Genomic DNA, 8,989 nt, shown 5'->3' with positions numbered 1-8,989 from the left:
GTTGTGTCACTGGATCTCTTGTTCGTCCTTCTTGTTATACCCCCTTGGAGCTGGGTTTCACAGCGCCCATTGGGATCTTTGCAAAGTACACTATGTAAGCCTACTTTAGTTACTTTTCCTGAAAATTTGGGGTTTTTTACCAATTATTCTGGAAGAAAAACCTCCTAACTCTTTTACCTGATTGGTTACCTTCTGCAGATGCTTTCGAAGTAATCTACAGCCTTTGAGCATGCTTCTATACATTACCTCAGGCACCCAGCATGGAGAACATACATACAAAAGGTGGTTTTGTTCTATGGCCAGGGTGCAGTAAATGCTAAATTTACTGCAACTGCTATTTTTGAAAGTTCTTCCTGATATCTCATGAAATATGAATGTCAGGAATAATTTGATGAGCACCTCGGAGTAATGAGACTTCTCAGAAGGACCTGTGGCTATTTTGAGAACACGTTAGCTGGGCCTAAAAAAATAATTAGAACAGTTTTCTATTGCTTTTGCTAGCCTTTGATATGAAAACTGTTCTTTGAGGCTAGATCTGGAAGTCCTTGGCTGGGCAAGCATCATCAAGCCTGAAATTTTCGCTACAATCCCTGAGTGTTTCTAACAGCCAAAGCGTATTGTTTGTCTTGGGTTCTTTGACGTGGAACGGGTATGCAAGGTTTGTTTGTTCTGACAGTTGGTTTCATACCTATTTATGTTCTTAACAAGTATCTTCTTAGGTCTGGCAACAAAAAGAAGAGGAAAATTAATGTTAAGATATAATGAATCCATAGCAATAGAGGAGTATGGCTAAAGCAATTAAAATTGTATAGGCAGTGAGACTGGATTTCTTTATTAGTTTCATTACTAGTGGAGATGTAAACATCTTCACTGTATCTGATTCATACTGACTCCAAACTGCATATTGTCTAGGAATCACAACAAGCAGAAATACAATTTTTTATAAATTATAAAAGTTAAATTATACTAAAATTTAAATACTCGGAGACACTTCTCTGAAAGGAACAGCTGCTTCCAAGCCGTCCTGCTTTCTAAGTTGCCTTTATTCTGGCAGCTGCATTTCCAGTATCCAGAATGGAGGGAAGCTTTGAGCTTCCTGCTCTCTGGACAAGGATTCCAGTGATCTGGATTTGAGCTTTTCCTGAACTCTGGACAGATTTCCTTCATGATGTTCAGCAAACATTAACAATTTCCGCTCCTCTCCTTCAAATGCAAAAATTACCTACTGTTTATCCAGCACTCTCATTCTTGTCTGCTGCACCCTAGCTCCTGCACAGAGCTCTCCAAGAGTTTAGGAGACCGTTGCAGCAGGAGGACTATGAGCCATGAGCAGTTGCTGCCATGACCAGCTCTCCTTCTCTCTGAGTCATTCCAGGCACAGCAGAGCAACTCAGGGTTGGAGAACTTACATGTCAGCATAAGTAAAATAATAAAGGAGCACTTGGCCAAGTGTCAATCTGACTAGCTAGGATCTCATTCTGCCAAGAGTTTCTACGTAGCTTTGCTTTAAAATGTAGTAGTAAAGCTTAAGAATGTGTTATCTGTCAGATCATAGAAATTATGTAAACTCAAATTTTAAGATGATATGGTATATCAAAATCCCATTTATACTTTTTTATGTTTTCCTTTTTTATAAATTCAATATTTTCTTTCTATCAGATAAAAACCAAATGTTTCTTTGCAGCTGTTATGCACATATTCAGATTTCAGTGTAAAGTTTATATTTGTGAGCAAGCCCTTATGATTTAAATAATTCTGTTGGAATATGTTTTAAAAAATGTCTTTTACAAAGGAAAAAAAGTTGTTTCATGCTTCACGTTTGCTCATGAAATGTGCTTGAAGAAAAAGCAGACAGATCTATTGTTGTTGGATGGTTTAAAGACAGACCCGCAAACCTGCTGTGTTGTTAGTGTATTGATACGTCTATGAATCAAGATTACTCTTGTCACAGCTATTCACTATGGCTAGACTAGGCTTTGTAAATGTAATTAATTTAACCCTGTGCTTTAGAAATGAAGGTGGTCTGGCTTCTAATTTCCTGTAACTAATACAAAGTAGGAATGCAAAGAAAATAGAAACAGACCTCAAGGAACAAGGTTTAGTCTGGTTCTTTGTGCTGTAGCTGCTTTAAAGGCTTTGCTTCAATTATAAAATAACTATGTATAAGTAAGCAATTTCTTTTAGGACTATGGGAAAGCAAGACCTTTCTTGTCTGATTGATTGTCTTGCAAGCTTCCAATGAGTTTTGTGTCATTGTGCTTGGGAAGTGCTCTGCTGTGGGAGGCACTGAAAAGTGACACAAGAGATGTCATGTCCTGTATCAGACTTGGTGGTGATTCATTTCCCCTGTTAGTAAATTGTAGTAGATTATCTACTGCATCGCCTTCCCATGTGATGGGAGACCTGGGACAATAATAAATTCCTACCTGGATAAGACTTACTTCTCTGCCAGATGAACTCACTGAGTTTTAGTGAGGATCTTGTATTCATTTGCTCTGAGCATCTGGAAAAGTACTGTAGAGGACATAAATATGACCATTACTGAGGATCTGCTATAATTAGCTCATGAAGGAATGGTGATGCTCCTTTGGAAGGTCTAAGAAAACTTTCCATTGTGGAAAATACCTCCCCTAGGGTGATTTTGATAAAGTTCCAGTTAAGATATTGTCTAAACCTATAAAGAAGTCAGAGAAGGCTTTATAAAGAATTTCCAGTAAAAGCCTAACTGTGACAGAAAGCTGATGCTGAGGTTTTACAATGAACCTAAAATCCAGGAAAGATGAGCAGATTGTACTAAATCTTGTTGGCTTCATTCTTCAAAGTATTGCTTCATCTTAAACTGCACAAAACCATTCTTTATGGATTCTTCTGTAAGGGTAGAGGACTATGCCCTGCTGTTCATCAATATGGTTTATAGCATAATGGGGTCCTGGAGAGTTTTGGGAAAGGGATTTTTGTAAATCGGTGATTCCGAGCGTGACCCTCACCTATTTCAAGGGACAGTGTGGTGAAGGCTACCAGTGGTAGGAAAACTGGAGTCTGTGTCAGAAATCATTGGAGGAGACAAGGTCAGCAACGAAGATTAAAGGTCAGGCAGAACCAGTACAGATCCCGTATTGTGTAAACATCAGTTTTCCTAATAACTGAAGGAAACAGGCTGGAAGCTGTTCTCTGAAAGAGGCTGAAAGAACTCATAATCACTAATTCTCATAATCACTAATTCCTGTGAACTATTAGGCACCCTGGTATCTCTTAGAAAAGGGGAAGATTTCCAAGTTTCCAAACCCGCCAAGTAAGGATATAAAACACATTAAAGTAAAAAATGTGAATTACGTGCAGCGTAATAAAATCCCAGCTGCATTAAGAACTCAAAATAGAGATATAATGAAAGAACGGATAGTAATTTGTATTAACTCTAGGAAAGTAGAAGCCTGCTCCAATGCACTGTGTTTGGCACCACACTGTTTTGAGTGTCAGTGAGGTTTTAGCTGCTATGGGAACATACTCCACTGCAGAGGGTGGGAGAGCTGCAGAGGGTGGGAGAGAGCAAGAAGGAGAAAGGAAGAAGACTTTATAGCGTTGATACCCTCTCTGTTTGTATAATTAAATCTCGCAGGTTAGCAGAACACACGAGCTTTATAGCTTTTATAGTTCAGATGACTACACTATGAACCAGTCATGTTCTTCACCATTGCACAAACTTGCAAATTAACATTGCCATTTCAGTAGCCATGGCCTTGTGGCAGGAAAAACACAGGGCAGGAGTGAAGTTTGCAAAATTTTCCTTTCATTGGGGCAAAGGACTTGACTGACTCTCACATGGAATTCTGTCCTCTCCTTTAATGGGTCTTTTAATTCAGTTTTTTTTACATTATGTTGATGGGGAATTTGCCCTGAGGCTTTTGGGGAGCAGGGCATACTGGGCATATCAGGAAGGACCAGGGTCTGGGTGGGAAAGCTTTGTGAATCACCTGTTCACCCTACATGCTATCTTCTGCCATACACACCTCCTTTTGGGGGGGGGGTCCATTCCCCCTTGAAGTATTTTGTTTCTTGGGAATGAGCAATTAAGAAGATCAGGTTTTTTTTTTTTTTTCTTCTCTCCACAAAGCTTTGTCACGTGCCCCATCAAACTTACAGCAAGTTACAAAATAAAATACAGCAGGGAGGGTTTAGATGCTCTTCAGAATTTCCAGCTAGGGCACCCGGTGTCTTTGCTTTGCCCGTGTACCCAGTGTCCTGGAGTTGATAGGAGGGGAGAAAGGAAGAAAAAAGTGAGGAGGTGGGGTGGAGGATAGGGGGGAGACGAATATCAAGCATTCAGGCAAAACAGGAGACGCAACAAGTTCCCCCACCCCTATGCTTTTTCTTTTCTTTACCTCCAGTATAAGATGTACCATCCCCAGACAGTGTAATTTCTAAGAGGTGGTTTCCCCTCCAGTTTTTCCCAGTTCTAAGCTGGAACCACTGGGTATGGGTGCATGTATGGGTATGCATAAGCGATAGCGTGAGCTTACCTACAAAAAACTGGTAGGCACCTTCTCTGGGGATTTCTGCTGCCAGGTAAGCTTTGGCTTTTCTTCTCTTTGTTGAGTCACTTTTTAGAGAAGATGTCCTTTAGCTGGGTTCTCTGGTAAGCAGTCTCTGTACCAGTCTCCTGCGTCCACCTATGCTGCCAGTGCAGCTCCTGCGCTTGCGGGCTGACACACAGTAAAGGCATGTCTAAGGAGGCTTACTGCACAGCAGAGGAGTTTCCAGTGGGGGGAAGGACTTGTTTTCATTGCCTAGAGTTTCAATGAGCGGAGGGGTGCTTTGGGAACTGCCTGTCTGTGTCTCAGCCCGCCACATGTGTGATCAGGGACGGGCTTGTCCCCAGACCCTGGCTATCAGGCGCAGACCCACATGCCAGCCCTTGGGAGGGTGAGTGCCGCTGCTGCCCGAGCTGTGTCACAGGTGAGTTATCATCGGGTGTGCTTTTGGTGGGATAGAAAGCAGAGCCGCCAGAGAGGGCTCCCACAACCTGGCCAGATGGAGCCAGGAACTTGAGGAGGGAAGGGAGCCCCAGCTGTGAGCCCCGACCATGAGCCCCGGTGACAGGCAGGGAGAAGGTGTGACAATGGCCAGCAGCTGTCCTTCAGGCAGAGTATCACCCTCTTGGACTTCGTTGTCATAGGTGTGATGAAGTTTGTAAGGATCCCTTCATTCCAGGGCACCCACTTCAGTGTCTTTCCTTCCTGATGGAAAGACTGGTGATCAAATTCTGCCCACTATTTATCTCAGTATTCCCACTAAAGGCAATTTTATGGTGGCACTTCCTTGGTTTGATTTGATTCTTTTTAAGCGTGGTGTTAAACCACATTCTTCCCTCCTTTATCTTCACAGAGACTAAAATACCTCTGGTTTTGATGGCTCCTGCTTCAGCCCTGTCCCAAAGAACCTCTGTTCTGTACATCTGTTTTGGGGATGATGGTGCAGAATACATTAACAGAATTAGACTCTGCTTTCACTTACGTACCTGCTCTTCCTTGACTATCATGGAGTAGAACACCTTTTTTAGGACAGAAAACTGCTTTATACAATGCTTTCTTCAATAATTTGCTTTCTTAGTCTCTGGTAAAAGTTGCAAAAGTGATTTAGAAGAACTAACCCATCGTAACTCCATTGATTAAATGTCTTCAGAGAGCCTTGAAGATTTCAGAGTGCTCTGCAAGCTTCAGAAGATGCTACCTGTAGTTAGGAAATACTGCTTAGATGGTATTTGGCTGAAGAAATTGAAAATGCGTTGTCTACATACACACATTTAACTGTTTCTTCTTTAGTACCCTTGTTTTTGTTCTCCCCATGTGGCTATTTGCTTATATTAGAGCTCAATATCTTTACTGACAGAAAACCTGCATTTTGGAAGATTCCATGCAGGTTTAATAATAATGACTGATAAAACCAATTAATTATGTTTTTATCATGACAAGTACTATGTGGTAAAGATACATACTTAAAAAAAAAGCAAACCCTAATCCAAATCTTGTGTCAAGGTAATGATTGTTCAGGTCTTACTTTTAAACTGTTAGTGAGTAGACAGAATGCACTTTACCAATATAATAACATCCTTTCAGTTAGAACTTTGTCTTCCAGTAGATCTAACTTTAAGAAATTTGTGTGTGTGTGTGTATGCATCCAAGCACAGACACTTCTGCAGTCATACATTGTTAGATCATGTATAGAGCGGATGATTTTATGCATCTCAACTGTGTGCATGCACACGCACACATATATACAGGGAGAGACGCGTGGAGGCTGCTAGACACAGAAGGCTTGAATTTAGCACTGTAACCATGACAGGGTTGAATTTGGCCCCATTTCAGCAGTGATGAGGTGACTGCATTTGTCTTGCCTTTTTAAAGCACAAGATAGAAAATAGGAACAAACCTGACCTTTCTTAAACAAGCAGAGTGCAGCAGACTGAGTTCTGGTTCTTTGTTATCATCAGCCAAACTGGTCCAGTAACCTGACCTCAGTGAAATGTGCCGCCACTTAGGATTCCATCCCTGCCACATCTGGGAAGGAAGAGCTGACACGGGCTATCTGTCCTCATATTTCATGACACTGGAGAAATATGGTATCCAAGATAACGGCAAAAACCTAACGCTGTCACTATACTCAAGTCAGTAAGAGACCATCCTTACCAGCCAGGTATCCGCTTGGATAAAACCAAAGCTATCTCTGACCTCCCAGTGCAGTTGGCAGTGTATTACAGATACTCCCAGTACAATGCCAACAGTATCAAAAAGTATTTGAGTGGCACAGGGCAAGTTTGTGATTAGAGTGGAATATTCATATTCATGCTGGTTGCACAAAAGAGGAAAGATTAAAGCCAATATTGCAGTGGACTGTGGTACCACTGGACATACTGCTCTGCTCTCTATCTTGTGTTAACAGTTTCCCTCAGAGGTTTTTGTCAGGGCAACTGAACAGATGCTCTGAGGTATGTGGTTGCAGGTTGCTCCAGGCCAGGACACTCCTGACCTCCTTTAAGTTGTGCCATAGAAACAACTGAGGATACCTTAATGTCTGTAAAACTTGTGTGGCTGTCAGTCCTTCCTATCATGCTTCCATTTGCCATACAGTGTCTGATAAGAATTGGTAATAATTTTTATAATGCAATAATTTTTGTGCTGCTGAGTGCATTTGAGAATTGTACCAACTCAGTGTACCATGAAGTTTATGCTGCTGACAAGCATCGGTTTGTCATATTCCACCCCTACAAGTCCATGGCATCTTTTTTTTCTGGTCAACACTTCATATGGGGTGCAGCGGAGCAGACTCTGCAGGCCCCCCATTCCTCTGCTAGACCTTCTCAAGTTGGATGTTGCTTTGCTCAGAGATAAGGACAATTCACTTCATCTGTGTTTCAAATGTTTTCCTTTTTTTAACTGCTGTAGTAGTAACATACAGAGCATTTCAAAGCTTAAGCTGAGCATTTCCAACCTTAAGCTAAAGGCTATTTCATTTGCCTACATGGCAGCATACCTTATGTGAGTGTCATGCCCATTCTCACAAGTTTGAATGAATTTATCCTCACATGGTGCTGAGGTACATGCTGTCATTGCCCGCTGTACAACTTCAGCAGTGGGGCACAGAGAGATGGTGCGACTTTTCCTAAAACCACAAGAAAGTTAGCAGCAGAGCAAGAGCAGGTTATAAGTTTTCTGCAGCAAGCACAAACCATTCTTTTCTTATTGTTGTTTTTTAAAAAAAATCTGCATGCTCATTAGCGCTGACAAGGAAATGCATTACTGTCTCTGTCAGGGTAGTGTCAAATGCAAATATTTCTCTTGTATGTAGTCAATAGCTTTCATTTTATCTGATGTGATGAAGAGATCGCAGTGAAAATGTTGGTACCAAAACCACAGTCTTTTTGCTTTGTACATATATGAACAGAGCCTGGGCAAATATTTGCACAAGCAAATCTTAGCATCTAGATGTACTTTTGTTATTTTCAGTTACATTTCTGGAAGCACAAGCACTCCACAGACCCTTGGGAAGCCAAGAATGCACATTTTAGTACATGTATATATACATATACATATACATAAAACCATATATAATTTTTATTTATGTAAGATCTGTCTTTAGACAAACATAAAAGAAAAAGAACTTCTATTCATATTTTCAGCCAGCATATAAAACGTAGTGCTGCTTAAAAGTGAACACAGAAGCTGATTTCATATTTTCAGATCTGATTTAGAGATTGAAATTAAGAACAAAGTACTGCAGTATGTAAGTAGAGATTTAAAAATTACTGATATCTTTTGTTCTCGAAGTGCAGTATTTAAGTTTTCTTTACTTCTTTGTATTTACCTGCAAAGAAACAAATTCACATTTTTCCTGTAACAATTGACCACTGAGTCCTAAGGTCCTATCTAAAATGGTAAAGGGAACTAAACCTCTTTATTCTTGTGTAACTCATTAGCTAACATCAGACGATTAGAGCTAATGTTTCAATCTAAAGCAATTCAAGTCCCTCATTAATGGGGATAGATTTCCTTTGATCTAATTACTTAATGTCCCAGATATATGGGAAATTCAGAGATCAGCTCTGAGAAATCTCTGCAGACATGGTCACATCTAGAAACGTGAACTTACGTGGAGAGTCCAGAAATGTTGTTGTTTAAAATATTAACAAGCTTCATTTATTCTGCTGGCAATGCTTGGTCAAATGTTCAATGAAATCACATTTGATGATAGCTGGAGAATGAAGACGAAGACTGTTTGTTGAGTATGATTTAATCTTCATTATTATAGGCAAGTGGATTGCAAATTTCCATAATTAAACATCCAGTGCACCGGTCAGATTCTGTTGTAAAGTTTGATAATTTTTACAGTACAGCGGGGTGTTGCTGTCACGTGATGAGCTTTTGAGGCTGAGCTAATAGGATGCCCTTTTAAAATGTTCTCCATGTTTTTTGGTTTAGAGGCAGGGGACATCATC

This window comes from Pterocles gutturalis, unplaced genomic scaffold (genome assembly GCF_000699245.1).
Source record: "Pterocles gutturalis isolate BGI_N339 unplaced genomic scaffold, ASM69924v1 scaffold88, whole genome shotgun sequence".
NCBI classification, from domain to species: domain Eukaryota; kingdom Metazoa; phylum Chordata; class Aves; order Pterocliformes; family Pteroclidae; genus Pterocles; species Pterocles gutturalis.
The sequence above is the reverse complement of the archived record's forward strand: the minus strand, read 5'-3'. Positions refer to the sequence as shown.